The sequence below is a fragment of the Zea mays genome, chromosome 1, assembly GCF_902167145.1.
Source record: "Zea mays cultivar B73 chromosome 1, Zm-B73-REFERENCE-NAM-5.0, whole genome shotgun sequence".
Classification (NCBI taxonomy): Eukaryota; Viridiplantae; Streptophyta; class Magnoliopsida; order Poales; family Poaceae; genus Zea; species Zea mays.
In genome coordinates, this window is record NC_050096.1 from 211,689,571 (window position 1) to 211,705,760 (window position 16,190).

A 16,190-nucleotide genomic window follows, 5' to 3' on the forward strand; every position below is an offset into this window, starting at 1 on the left:
TGGTTCACGGGGCGGCCGTTGCGCGTGCGCGAGCCGTTCGAGGAACGGAACACGGGCGCGCCGTCTTCATGCCGTGGGAGAGGGTTCTCTCGTTGTCCCTGGAGGGGACGTGAGCTTGGCTGACGACTTGACCGCTGCTTCCGCCCGCCTGCCACCGCCATTACTGCCGGCCCATTTCTGGACGTATCGACCGTCGCGCCTTCTCCCGCGGCTGACTGACCCGTGACCTATGTGCCTGGTTGGCACTGTTGGGTCATACACAGGGTTGCCTTGAGTCGCAGTACCGGTTCCGCAGTCGAGGAGGCACGGTAGTGGCGCGAGTGGCGGTGCGGTTTCTTGCACGTAGCAACCGGCGCGCTGGTTACATGACGTGTGGGCCTAGGCCCCCATGCTGGGCGCGTTGGAGTCGAAAGGGTGAGCCCACTTGGTGCGGTTGCATGCCGCCTGCATGGCGGTCCGCCCTTTCACCCGCTGGTCTGGGCGAAAGTGGAGGAATGCTTGTAACCGCTGGGCAGTTGCGCGCACCGCGCGCGGTGGTTTGGCTTCTTCTGCCCTGGGCTAGCTTGCATGACGCATGGGACCCAGCCCCCGTGTCGTAGGGGGAGGACCTTGGAGCGTGTTGGAGAAGACTCAGCCCGTGATGGCTGAGGACGCAAGTGGGGAGAGTCGCCTTTAAAAGGAGGGTGACCCCCTTGAAAGGCAACCATGTCTTCGCGCTCCCCTCATGCATCGTGTCTTTCCACCTTCTGAGCCCCTGGATGGGGGACACTCGCAGTTCTTCCGCCTTGTCATTGGAGGAACACAACTTCGTGGAAGTTGGTACCTTTCAGCCATCGTTCGGCTTCAAGGATTTTCATCAGGCAGCCCGGCCGCATCCCCTCGCCGGTGGTCACCCAAGACGGTGACCACCAGCCCCTGGGTGGGGAGAAGCAAGCCAGGCTGCGATCTTGGTCCCGCCCTCAGCTTCAAGGATCTTCATCATCCTGGCTGGTGTGACGGAACCTCCCAAGTAATTAGGCCCACCTACAGTTGTCCTTGTCCAACAGACATCAGACAACCCTGTAGATGTTCCTGAATTACTTGACAAGTTCAGTATCTTCTTTTCTCACCTTTCCAGGAACGTTTCACCCGTCTTGCAGACATTACAGCACATCGGAGATATAGAAATGCGGAAACGATTACATAAACTTACATTTATTTAGAAAGTAAGATCAAGTTACTTATTACAAACCAGAGTTATCCTAGGAGTGCATAGTAATATTATTACAATACCAAGGGAGGCAAAAACTCCTCCCGATAACTATCAAACAAAGGTTCTTATGGAGGACCACGTCCTCCCGCATCTTCACTCTTGTTTTTCTTCATTTGACACCACCTTGGAGCAAAAGCAACAAAAATTTGTCGCTTCCTCACCTAAAAACAACGGATGGATAAACCCTGAGTATGGAATTACTCAGCAAGTCTTACCCGACTAAGGAAAAGACTCTCAAGGGTATGCTGGATAAATAGGAATCAAGGAGAGGCTTTAGCAAGAATCAACTTAGATACTTTTGCAGAAATAGCTTACTAAGTGAGTCCTTACTTTCAATATTTTAACGCCAGATTGAATATTAATAGACACTGTTTGCATCTAGTCTAATTTCATCATCTCATCAATACAACATCCTTTTTATTCATAATGTTCACATCCTGACTTAGGTTGTAGGGAAGTGACCAAGTCTTCATAACCGCGAAGGTACGGTGATCCGAATCGATTTTACTCAGCTAAGGATCTCCAATCACACGACATATGTAGCACTAAACCCTTGCATATGTCAACCCGCCACCGGGGTTCTTAAGACCAGATCAGGTTCACGCAAATCGAGAGCACAGATACACCACCGTCCAGCCTCTTGCCACGGAGGGTACACGCTACTCTCGCCACCGCTCCACGCCCATTTCGTGTTATCTTATTCTGGCCTTAGTCTGCCCGAGGCAAGGCTTACCCATGACGAGGCATGTGACCAGTTAAAGGGTCCTCGATCAGCACGCCTACATACGCATTCAATCCTTAATCAACCTGGGTAGAACATCACTTGTTCCTAACCCAAGTCTCAATTTAAGTATTTCCATCCTTAGGATTGTTTCGGTTCCTTGGGATGAAAAGAGCATCACAGGGAACTTTGCAGTAAGATCCCACCATTGCTCCAAATGAAAATATTCTTGCAGGTAGAAGCCATCCTTTCTCGAGCTAGGCTAAGGACAACCTCTATCCACAAGATCTAAGCAAGGCTAAGCATTTTTGTAAATCATATTTTGATACTTCACAGAAGTATCTATAAAGGTATGGATATCAAGGAAAGCAATGCATCAAAGGGTTCCAAGCAACTCTTATGAACCTAATGCACATTTCACTAGACTTAAAGTGTGCGAAAATTATTTAAAAACACAAGGAAGGGGTTGCATGCACCGGGGCTTGCCTTCGTTAGTAGGTGAGTCTGGCTCGGATCCACAAATATCAAAGTAGAAGCAGTTTCCTGCCTGAGAATCCGAGGGTGGTGATGTCTTCTCTTCAGTGACTTCCACTTCTTCTTCGCGTTCTAACATAACCATATATATACATATATAAGAATGAATGCCATGTAATGCTCATGAGAGTGCGAAGATAATAAAGATTTATTATCTAAGTCTTGAATACAACTTTCCTTCACGGAACTCCGAGAACTTAGGGTTTCCGGAGTCAGTAAAGGAGTTCAAAGGGCAGGGGAGGGTTTTAGGTTCTAAGTATCAAACAAGGTCCAAATCAACCCAAATTCTACCCAAGGCTTCTAAATAATGTATAGAGCTTATGTAAAAAGTTTGAGCAATTTTGGGATTATTATCTATTTTCTAAAAATCCAGAACTAAGACTTTAAACTATTTAAAATGCCTTAAAATTCCTTATTTCCTCTAAAAATCATAAAACTATTTTTATTAAATTCTAGGGAAAATAAGAAGTCTAGGAAAATTGGTTTCACAATTTTAGGATTTTTCTACCATTTTCTATAATTGTTTGAGCTCTGGAATAAAAAGAAAAGGAAAAACTGGTGAATAGTACTGGGCTGATTTCAGCCCAGCGGCCTAGTCCAGAGGGGAAAGGCGCCCGCGCTGGCGGCTTTGCAGAAAGGGCCCTGAGCAAACGAATAACTCGAAGCGGGGTCATTTACTATTGCACAGAGTCACTGACAGATTGCAGATAGGTCCTCGGTCTTCTATTTCTTTACATCCCGTGGTCCACGACGATGGTGAACGCAGCCGCGCTCCGGTGAGCCACTGTACCGACCGAGTGGGGCCATGACCGGTGCTCCCGAGCGACTGTCACCGAATTGGACCCTCCCTGATCAATTTCCCCAACCTAATTTCACTAATTACCCTATGGTTTGCACTGGCCACGACGACCGTGGACATTGCGGAACGATGAGCTCGTTCTTGGTGATTCATGGCAGTCCAGTACAATTAAAGGGTTCGAGGAGTGTTAGGAGAGCCTAGGGATGCTAGAACAATCAACAGAGGAGTATGAATTCACCTGGAATAGGCTGGCCGCGGTGAAGTGTTCTTACGGGGTGTTCAAACCGATTTGGGGGAAGTTAGGAATTCGAGCTCTCAGGTGAACGATTGAGGACGATATTTGGTGGCTGGGTGCGCGATGACCTAGCGCAGCAGGCCCGACCATCAATTTATAGAGCTAGTGGGCGGTGGCCGCGAATTTGAAGAAGGACGCGCGGCGGTCGGAGGAATAAACGTTCACTGGCGCAAGTGCTTTGTGTCCAACGCCGTGGCAATTGCTCCGGCGATCAACGGGGAGCCGCTAAGGCTTACGGCGATGCGGTGGAAAGTGAGAGCCACACGGCAGACAACGGCGACGGCACGACGGCGGTGAAAACCTTATCCCCGGGCGGTGAGCAAGGGAAGGAGTACCGCGGCTGACCGGGGTGGCTTCCAGCTCGACGACGACGAAGATCTTTCTACCCCGAAGCGTTATCCGGTTACCAGCAAGCGTGAATCTTAACGGCGGCGGCGCGAATCTTCGCGCAGGGAGGTCACCGGCGGTGAGGTCGTCGCGCTGGCGATCTGATCTATAGCAGATCACTGTACCATCGGAGGCTTATTCAGTGTGTCTGACAGAGCATTTTCAAAGCAACTTTTCTCCAGATTTTTCATAAGAACTTCATCAACTCTCTGTAGGAAAGTTGCAGAGTTACAAACCAGCTACAATTCGACTATAGGGAGCAAACTTAGTTGAGCACTGGATCATGCTCAGAATTGAGCTTGGAGTTGATGTCAGTCCTCTGTTAGTCTGAAAATTCAGACAATAACAGCCTGACAGCCAGATTTTGAGCATGATTATCTCCAGATTTTTCTTAACAACTGAGCTCACACTCTTAAGCAAAGTTGTTCTCCTTTGTTTGGTCTACAACTTTGATGTGGTGCCCTAGGGCAAAAACTCTATAGTTTGAAAGTTACAAGGCTCCAAAGTTGAGCCAAAACTCTGAAATTTCAGACTTAGGGTAAATTCTCAATTAGGGTCCTTTTTGCAAATGAGTCCAAAGCTTAGGGTTTGGCTTGTAAACCTTCATATTTGTGAATCATATGACTTAAGATACTTTACTTTAATAGTTTTTGCACTTTAGTCCAAAAGTGGACTAATTTTGCACATAGGTCCCTAGGGTTTGGTTTTAGGGTTTTCTAGGGTTTCAATTAGGGTTTTTGGTATCCCAAGGGTATAAATGTGATTCAAGTTTATTTTTGGGAACATTTTATGACTATTCCCCTAAAGCCTTTAGGTTTTCTCAACTTGGGTTATGTTTTACCCCTTTAATCCCTATTTAGGGTTAAGTTCCCTATCCAGGGTTCTATTTACAAAACACTAAAACAATACAACTTGTTTGAAATTTTTACCTAGTGAATGCACTCTAGGTGTGTCAAACATATGCAATGCCAATGCTTATGATGCCATGCTCAAGTTTTAGTAGTAGTAACACCAGGGGTGTTACATCCTTCCCCCCATAAAAGAATCTCGTCCTGAGATTAAAAGTCCTAGGGTAAGTAATGGAAAAGGAAACGCGACATACTTTTATTTCCTTATTTTTGGTATAAGGCAGGGGTGGTTTGGGAATCACTCCTTTATTACAACAGCTATACATGCTTTACAAATTACAAGAGGCTAAAAAGCCTCGGAAATTCTTATCTAAAAAGTCTTGAGTTTCCCATGTAGCCTCATCTTCAGAATGTTGGTTCCACTGTATCTTATAGAACTTGATAGTTTTTCTTCGGGTAACCCTATCCCTTTGGTCCAAGACTCGAATGGGATGTTCGGAATATGTCAAGTCTGGTTCAAGGACAACATCTGTTACCTCAACGGTTCGATCGGGAATCCGAAGACACTTTTTCAATTGTGACACGTGGAACACATTATGCACAGCAGACAATGTCTCGGGTAGTTGGAGTCGATATGCCACTGGTCCACATTGCTCAAGTATAGGGAATGGACCAATGTACCTGGGTGCAAGCTTCCCTTTAATCCCGAAACGCGATACACCCTTCATTAGTGAAACTTTCAAGTAGACATAATATCCTACGAGAAAGCATAAGGGTTGTCGTCGCCGGTCTGCATAACTCTTCTAACGAGCTTGGGCTTTCTTCATATTATGAATTATTTTCTGAACTTTGTCTTCAGTTTCTTTCACCATATCAGGCCTGAAGAAGTACCTTTCACCAGGTTCAGACCAATTTAGTGGAGTACGACATCGTCGTCCATATAAAGCTTCGAAGGGTGCCATCTTGATACTTTCTTGATAGCTATTATTATATGAAAACTCCGCCAAGGGCAAACATTCATCCCATTTTTGGGAGAAGTCCAGAACACATGCTCGCAACATATCTTCGAGTATTTGATTAACCCTCTCAGTCTGTCCACTCGTTTGGGGATGATAAGCCGAACTGTGGAGCAATTTGGTACCCAGGGAGTTATGAAGTTCTTCCCAGAATTTGGATACGAATTGAGGTCCACGATCCGACACTATAGTCTTTGGAATACCATGCAAACTGAGAATATGGGCAATGTACAATGCTGCATAAGTGGCCATTGTATACTTTACCCTGACAGGTAAGAAGTGGGCAATCTTTGTAAGTCGATCAACAATCACCCAGATAGAGTCATACCCTTTTGCGGTCCTGGGCAATCCCACAATGAAGTCCATACTTATGTCTTCCCATTTCCATGTCGGTATTGGTAGTGACTGTAATGGACCGGAAGCTTTCAAATGTATGGCTTTGACACGTCTGCAGGTGTCACATCTCGCCACATAGCATGCAATTTCGATCTTCATCTTTGTCCACCAGTAATGTTGCTTCAAGTCTTGGTACATCTTAGTGCTTCCGGGATGAATAGAGTAGCGGCTAAGATGTGCTTCATCAAGAATTTGCTGGCGGATCTCTTCATTCTTCGGCACCACTATGCGGTTATTAAACCATACAATGCCTTGATCATCTTCTTTGAAACATTTGGCTTTTCCAGCCCTTAACTTCTCACGAATGTGTTTCATACCCTTATTATCCTTTTGAGCATCAATTATCTTTTGCAAGAGAACTGACTCAAGCTTTAGCTGATTCAGAGTTCCTTGTTGGACCATTTCCAGGTTTAGCTTCTCCATCTCTTGACATAAAGTGTTGTTAGAGGTCTTCACCGTTAAACAATGGCAGGAAACCTTGTGACTGAGCGCATCTGCCACTACATTGGCTTTGCCTGGGTGATAATGAATTTCCAATTCATAGTCCTTAATAAGCTCAAGCCATCGCCTTTGTCTCATATTCAATTCTGACTAGGTGAAGATATACTTCAAGCTTTTATGATCTGTATAAATGTGACAGATATTTCCCAGCAGATAGTGACGCCAAATTTTTAGGGCATGAACCACAGCAGCTAGCTCCAGATCATGAGTTGGGTAATGCTCCTCATGACGGCGCAACTGCCTTGAAGCATATGCAATTACTCGGCCTTCTTGCATTAATACACAGCCGAGTCCACTGCCTCATGCATCACAATATACATCAAAGGGCTTGGTGATGTCCGATTGAGCCAATACCGGAGCAGTGGTTAATAATGTCTTCAATTGTTCAAAAGCTTCATCACACTTTGAAGACCAATTGAATTTAACATCATTCTTCAATAAACTTGTAATTGGCTTTACAAGCTTAGAAAAATCTGGTATGAATCTGCGGTAATATCCCGCCAGTCCAAGGAAACTTCGGACCTGATGAACCGTGGTCGGGGGTTTCCACTCCAAAATGTCCTTGACTTTGCTGGGATCTACCGCAATCCCTCTGGCAGATAGAACATGTCCCAGAAATTGAATTTCCTCCAGCCAAAACGCGCATTTGCTGAACTTGGCATACAACTGATGTTCCCTCAGGCGCGTTAACACGATCTGTAAATGTTGAGCATGCTCCTCTTCATTCTTAGAATATATTAGAATATCGTCAATGAAGACCACCACAAACTTGTCTAGCTCGGACATGAACACCGAGTTCGTCAAATATGTGAAGTGGACCGGAGCATTTGTCAATTCGAAAGACATTACCAGATATTCAAATAATCCATACCGCGTAGTGAACGCGGTCTTTGGTATATCTTCGGGCCGAATACGGATATGATGATAGCCCGACCTGAGATCAATTTTGGAGAATACCCTCGCCCCGGTCAGTTGATCAAATAAGATGTCAATCCTCGGAAGAGGGTACTTGTTCTTGATAGTGACCTTATTCAGGGGCCGATAATCCACGCACATCCGTAAGGTTTGATCCTTCTTCTTGACGAATATGGCTGGACAACCCCATGGCGATGAGCTTGGCCGGATAAATCCTTTCTCAAGTAGATCTTGTAATTGGATCTTCAGTTCTGCCAACTCATTCGGAGGCATACGGTACGATCTTCGAGAAACGGGAGCCGTACCGGGCTTTAACTCAATTACAAACTCTACATCCCTTTCAGGTGGCAATCCCGGCAAATCCTCGGGAAAGACATCGGGAAACTCGCATACTACCGGAATATCCTTGATTTCCGGTACCATAACTTCATAAACTCTTCCAGTAATTTTGTTTGGAATAGGGATGGGCAAAAGAATTTCTTCTTGATTATGACTCAACCTGATGGTTCTTTGATCAGTATTGAGTGTTGCTTTATGCTTGGCCAACCAATTCATACCCAAAATAACATCTATGTCTTGGCCTTTTAGGACGATCATATTGGTAGGAAAGTCCCGTCCGGCCAATGATACAGGCACTTGATAGGCCACTTCTCTAGTAAAGATTTGTCCCCCAGGTGAGTGTATTTTAAATCCCTCTTTTGATTCATGGCATGCAATGTGATGTTGCTCCACAAATTTCTTGCTAATGAACGTATGCAAAGCACCAGAATCAAAAAGAATGACTGCAGGATGATTGGCCATGAGGAACATACCCATCATTACCGTCTTCTTGATATTTTTGCCCTTAACATTTCCCTTGCTTTGAGATGAATTCCCCGATCCCTGCTGATTATTCGACTGGTTCTGCTTGGGATAGGGGCAATCTTTGATGAAATGCCCAGACTTGCCACAATTGAAACATCCGGTTGAAGAACTGGGCAAAGCAGGGAATCGAGTGCCTGGGGCACCCGGCTGACTTGGGGCAGTGGGGGCATTATTGGGACGAATAATTATTGGCTGCTTGAAAGGGAAGGGTGGTGTACGTGAACGATTCTGGTTAGAAGGCCGGATGACAAACCGTTGCCTTTTTATCGGGCCCTGACTAGGCCTGTTTTCTCCACTCCCCTTGATCTTTCCAGAACTTGCATATTTCGCTTCTACTGCCAGTGCTGTACTGACAGCTCTTCCATAAGTCAAGTCAATGCAAGTAGCCATCTTCCTTTGCAATCGATCATTTAATCCTCTCATAAAGCAATTCTTCTTCTTCAAATCAGTGTTCACTTGATCGATTGCATATTGTGACAAATGATTGAACTTATTGAGATACTGGTTAGCAGTATCCCCTCCTTGCTTTAGCTTCATGAATTCTTCTTGCTTCATATGTAGAACACCTTCGGGTATATAATGCTCGCGGAAGGCCACTTTGAATTCTTCCCAGGTTATTTGATGATTGGCCGGTTGAACGGCCACGAAATTTCCCCACCAAGTACTGGCAGGTCCGCGCAGTTGCTGGGCTGCGAATAAAGGCTTCTGGGTCTCCGAACAACGTAGAAGTCCGAATTTTTGTTCAATCACTCGAAGCCATTCATCGGCTTCCAGCGGATCTCCAGCTTTAACAAACAATGGTGGACGTGTCTCCGAGAAGTCCAGATAAGAAGTTTCGCGGGGGCCTTGTTGATAGCCCCGCCCACCTTGCTGCTGGAGTTGTTGGCCCGCCATTTCTCTCAGAAATCGGGTATTATCAGCAGTCGCATTCACTAAGGCGGCAATCGCCTCGGCCAGTGTGGGAGGAATAGGAGGTGGATTTGGGGTAGTCTCCCTCCCACTGGAAGTTCCAGCTGCATCCTGTGCTCGAGTCCTGGACGACATCTATGGCAACAACATTTGGAAACAATATGATATGCCAAAGAAAAACCATCCATTTTACATTACCAAAAGTAATGTTACAGACTCTTACAACAGGATACATTACCTATTATACAATAGCACTACCTATTATACAATAGTACAGCCTACAATACACTACTGCTACTTCTACTACACCACTAGTCCTGCTTCCCGTTGCTTTTGGCGGCCTCGTCGTCGGGTGTGGGAGACCATTCGTCGACCAGCCTCATGGAAGGAGGGGCTGAAAAAGGTCTAACTCACCACCAAGCGCGTGTCCTGCAACATGCGAGGGTCCGGCTGCCAACTCATCAGGATTCACAGGCGCACTAGGGTGTAATTGCGAATACAGTACATGGACTTCCTCATGTAAAGTATTGCAATAGACCTGTAGGTTGTCGATAGCTGAGCTAAGTTCCTTGACTCAGGCTTGAGCCCTTGCCTCTTTAGCACAAGCCAGCAAACGGGACTGAACTGCCCAGTCGAGCGCCAAGTCCCGATCAACAAGCTGATCCCGCAAGTGGCGGATGTCGCTTCTTAATTCATTTATTCTATCTCCATCCGCAACCCATATGTTGGTCCTGTGTTGCAATTCCATTTGAAGTTGATTTACTCGTGCTTCAAGATCCCCTATTGGATCATTGCTCCCGCTGCTACTATCCTCATGTCGAGGGGCAAGTTGATGCCGAGGCACACCGATTGGGCCAGTTGACTTGCGCACCGTTTTCCTTGTGCGCGGCGGCATCTTTCTAAGGGGGAAAATTTTATTAGTATAATTCTTAGCATGATGCATGTGTAATTACAGAATCAACCTTAGTTGATTCACACCTTCTATACATTGCACTCTTCCTATCTGGTCTTTAAGATAAACTCTTCAGAATACTTAGGTAAGAAAGGAAGAGAGTTTCTAGGTAAGACTTTTTAGAAAATCCTTTTGAAGATGCCTCATAATATCTGCAAAGAAGGGCTACGCTCCGATAGCAGCTGTGACGGAACCTCCCAAGTAATTAGGCCCACCTACAGTTGTCCTTGTCCAACAGACATCAGACAACCCTGTAGATGTTCCTGAATTACTTGACAAGTTCGGTATCTTCTTTTCTCACCTTTCCAGGAACGTTTCACCCGTCTTGCAGACATTACAACACATCGGAGATATAGAAATGCGGAAACGATTACATAAACTTACATTTATTTAGAAAGTAAGTTCAAGTTACTTATTACAGACCAGAGTTATCCTAGGAGTGCATAGTAATATTATTACAATACCAAGGGAGGCAAAAACTCCTCCCGATAACTATCAAACAAAGGTTCTTATGGAGGACCACGTCCTCCCGCATCTTCACTCTTGTTTTTCTTCATTTGACACCACCTTGGAGCAAAAGCAACAAAAATTTGTCGCTTCCTCACCTAAAAACAACGGAGGGATAAACCCTGAGTATGGAATTACTCAGCAAGTCTTACCCGACTAAGGAAAAGACTCTCAAGGGTATGCTGGATAAATAGGAATCAAGGAGAGGCTTTAGCAAGAATCAACTTAGATACTTTTGCAGAAATAGCTTACTAAGTGAGTCCTTACTTTCAATATTTTAACGCCAGATTGAATATTAATAGACACTGTTTGCATCTAGTCTAATTTCATCATCTCATCAATACAACATCCTTTTTATTCATAATGTTCACATCCTGACTTAGGTTGTAGGGAAGTGACCAAGTCTTCATAACCGCGAAGGTACGGCGATCCGAATCGATTTTACTCAGCTGAGGATCTCCAATCACACGACATATGTAGCACTAAACCCTTGCATATGTCAACCCGCCACCGGGGTTCTTAAGACCAGATCAGGTTCACGCAAATCGAGAGCACAGATACACCACCGTCCAGCCTCTTGCCACGGAGGGTACACGCTACTCTCGCCACCGCTCCACGCCCATTTCGTGTTATCTTATTCTGGCCTTAGTCTGCCCGAGGCAAGGCTTACCCATGACGAGGCATGTGACCAGTTAAAGGGTCCTCGATCAGCACGCCTACATACGCATTCAATCCTTAATCAACCTGGGTAGAACATCACTTGTTCCTAACCCAAGTCTCAATTTAAGTATTTCCATCCTTAGGATTGTTTCTGTTCCTTAGGATGAAAAGAGCATCACAGGGAACTTTGCAGTAAGATCCCACCATTGCTCCAAATGAAAATATTCTTGCAGGTTGTAGGATCTAGGACACCGGCTAGAGGGGGGGGGGGGTCTCACACACGAGCTACCCTTCTATTTATAGTCCCCCATCTAAAACCAACCGTTATGCACAAAAGGGGGCAGTTCTGCGCACACGCGGACCGTCCGCGCCCTAGGGCCGGACGGTCCGCCGTACACCATAACGGCTATAATGACCGTTGAAACATGTCAGAGCAGACTCAAAAGGTGGGTCCGGACAGTCCGCCCTTCAAGGCCGGACCGTCCGCGACCTGGCAATTTCAAACACCAGAGCCTCGGATCAAACGGAGTTAACACACGCGGACCGTCCGGCTATAAATCCCGGACCGTCCGCGACCTGAGACAGTACTGTCCGGACTGGTCCCCCGGACCATCCGTAGTACAAACCAATAAAAACACACAGTCCCTGTCCAAAAACGAGTTATACACATACGGACCGTCCGCGCCTCACAGGCGGACCGTCCGCCTATAATTCAGGGACTGACCCGAAGCCACCTTCCTCTGGTTAGGACTGCGGACGGTCCGGCCCTAAGGCCCGGACGGTCCGCAGTGCAATAGAACACCGAGTCAATACAAATGGTCAAACCCCGGACCTGCTGGAGGATCGCGGACGGTCCGCCCCCAAGGGCCGGACAGTCCGCGCGACCAAGACTTCTCAAATTTCAAACATGCTTTTGAATGAACTTTTAACTCACGGAATGAGAAGCGCTGTTAGCCCTTATGCAAATGCAACTACTTGATGCTCTATGAGGCACTAAGTTTTACACAGATCTAAGTCATTGACCCCTCTTAATAGTACGGCTATCTAGCCTACTAATCCGGTCAGGTATCTTCTCTAAACACCTCAAGACCGGCAAAAGTAAAACCTATATTATACCTTTGCCTTCATCTGATCCACAACCAATGCGTATGACTCTTCAACATTTCCTGTTCTATGTGGTCCAACCCTGCATTCTTATTTCTCCAAGAATCGTTAGTCCACAAGTAGTTGTCATTAATTACCAAAACATTACCAAAGGGGCCTAGATGATTCACAATCTCCCCCTTTTTGGTAATTGATGACAACACCACATAGTATATTAAAGAGAAGTTTAGTTTCTCCAAATCTCTCTCATACCTAAGGTATAAGATAGATCTTGGAGATGAGTTTCATAGGACTTATCTTGATTTGAAGTTCTGTCCAAGAGATAGATAAATCCCAATAAAAACTCAGTATGCAAGAAAGGCTCCCCCTAAGTGTGTGCAGGATTATTTGAAGTTGAAGATATAACACACATAATATATTGGAGCTTGATGGAGACTTTCCTACAATCATGGTTATCGAGGCATACAAGAGATGATCCGTAGAGTGAGCGCAGCAATTATAATCACATCTCGATTAACCACACACAGAGTAATTTGAACTAAAACATAGTTCATCCCACAGAATATTACAGATAATAGTCCACAGACATACGACATAGAGTTAATGGATCAAACCAAGTTCCGAATGCATAAGACATAAACTAAAGCGGCATAAAAAGGTAAAATGCATATGCATGGTCTTGATGTCCACATAGAACCACCAACTCCCCCTGAAGGAGACGCCTGACAACTTCTCATCACTTCTCTCCCCCTTTGGCATCAATTGCCACAAAGGAGAGGCCTCACTGATCACTCGGCGGAGGATGCATATTGTAATAATGAGTGCTGAAGGTGTCAAACAGGGAGGAGAACTGGCTAAAATCCTGCTGGAGCTGTTGCTGCCTCTGACTAATATCATGCATGGTGTCATTTGTTGAAAGATTGTCAAATTGACTGGAGAGAGCACCCATGTTATCTTGAAAACTCTGTTGCATATTATTCAGCCTTGACATGATGGGATCAGTGACATTAGTGTGAATTTGATCACGAAAGTCAGAAAATTCAGAGTTGAGCGCATCCCAGTTACTGTCAAAGCGAGACTGCATGTCATCGAGGCGGTGATCCACATGTGTCATCAAGCCCTCAAATCGAGTATCAATATGAGTCTCAAGCCCCTGCTGCATTTGGTGAAAATAGGGATCAAAGTATCCTGGAGCAGGCTCCCAATAGTGCTGAGGCTGAGGAGGAGGTGGAGGTGGAGGCATCTGCTGTCCCTCAACATTAGGAGCTGCTCCACCCTCATAACCAGGGTCTTCCTCATCATCTGGGAAGGGAGTGAGAGGCCTGGTGAGAAATCCTATCTCATTCTTAAAAGGCCTGAATGGTGTGTGAACAATCTCACATGGGCCCTCAAATCTTGTCTTGGATTTGATGAGAGCCATAATGTATGGAGCATATGCCAGATTTTGATTCTTATCCATTTTCAAATCATTAAGCTGCCTCATCATGAAAAGAACAATGTTCATGACTTCACCATTCATGATGTGCTGGATTATGTTCCAGAACTTATCTCGAATTTTACTTTTATCACCACTCTTGGGAAGAATGGTGACTCTGGCAATCTTGTTGATGACAGCAGGATGATGTCTGAGTCATGCTGTCTCTCCAAACCTCCTGGGTATACCAAGCCTGGCTGGCTCATAAAACTGCACAAAATCCTCAAAATTATCTTCAGTATAAAGATCCAGCCCAGCAGAAATGGTGCCATAGTTCAGACTGTTTGCAGCGGCAAAGTCAGCAAAGGAAGCAGAATAGCGCTTGAAGCCAGTCATCCAGGTGATAGATTCTGCTTCAATGTCAATCTCAGAGGTAGCCAGGAATTGCTTAACTGCCATTTCATTGAAATCAGTGCGCTGCCCCATAAACTGATATAACCCACATGTTTCAAATTTGGGGATGAGACCCTCCATGACTGATTGACTGAGCAAGAAGGACCAATCAATTACCTGATGCTTATGAAAATTGGTATCCACCAGGGTGCCCCAAAAGACATCAAACTGCAGCTGAGTGTGGAAAAACTGGATATTTGTATCTGATGGCAGAGCATACTGGTTCACAGTCCGTCTAGAGCAGTACTCAGCCATAGAAAATCTCCGCTTGGGATAAGTCCATCCTTGGATATCAATGGGATAATCAGGATGAACATGAAGAAAATCTTCAGCATCCATAGATTCAGTGCCCCCAGCTGAGGATTGGGCCTCTGAATCAGTGGTCGGTGTATAGTCATCATCATTGCCACGAGGGCGCTTGGATTTAAAGCGACCTGCAAGTTTCTTGCGGAGACCACCAAAACCACTGCAACAAGGTGACAGACATCCATAGGTAAATAATTGATACCAATCACCACTTATAAAAAGGAATGGAATGGTAATGCTCTGCCAGGGTCCGGACGGTCCACGCTAGGGGACCGGACTGTCCGCGCCAGAGGCCCGGACGGTCCGCGTCCACCAGGCGGACGGTCCGCGACCGACCAGGGGCGACTCCAAGAACCCTAGCCGCCACAAGTGTTCAATTTGATGTTTTTGCAGATAATACCCAGCAAAACAAGTTCAAAATTTTGCATAGCATTGATATTGAGGAGAACTATCAATCCCACCAATCAGATTTTGAAACCCACTGCTCAATTTCAGATCAGAGAAGAAACCCAAATAATCTCAAAGGTGAAGAAATTTGATGAAATCCACAAGATTTGAAGATACCGTGATGAAGACATGTTGATGGAATGTTGCCACAAGCTGTCGGACTGTCCGCGCAAATCTTCACTTCACCGTCCGCGCACACTCGACACAGGGGAGTATTTGGTGAGAAGAGAGCTAGAGAGAACAAGCAAAAGGGGCACAACTGGCAAGTCTGCGGGCACTGCCTCTTTTTCTGCCCTGTCGCGGACGGTCCGCGCTGGGGCGGCGGACGGTCCACGCCCTGATGTGTCCAGACGGTCTGCGAAGCTGAACGGACTGTCCATTTCCTGATGGTGCGGACGGTCCGCGGTCCATGGGCGGACGGTCCGCGGCCTGATACTCATTTTGCCAATTGCTGTCCACTTGCTGATTTTGAATTTCGAATCCGAATTGGTGCTCATATATGGACATTTTGACCAATCCAAGAGTTGGTATGCATGCATATACAAATGATGTAATTGAGTAATGCAAGATTTTTGAATTAAACTATCTAGAGCAATTAGAAATGAAAAATGCACAAATAATACCAAATAAATAGCATAAAGAGCATACTTAGACCCGAGATGCAAGACGACACATGTGTGATCAACTTCAAGTCACATTTGAGATATCGATCACATTCATTTCACTTCTTAGAGAACAAAATCTTGTTTCATCCAAAGGATTTGTAAAAATGTCTGCTAATTGATCATCGGTGCCAATGGAATAAATAGAGATATCGCCCTTGCCAACATGATCTCTTAAGAAGTGATGCCGTATATCAATATGCTTGGTTCTTGAGTGTTGGACTGGATTGGTAGCCAATTTTACCGCA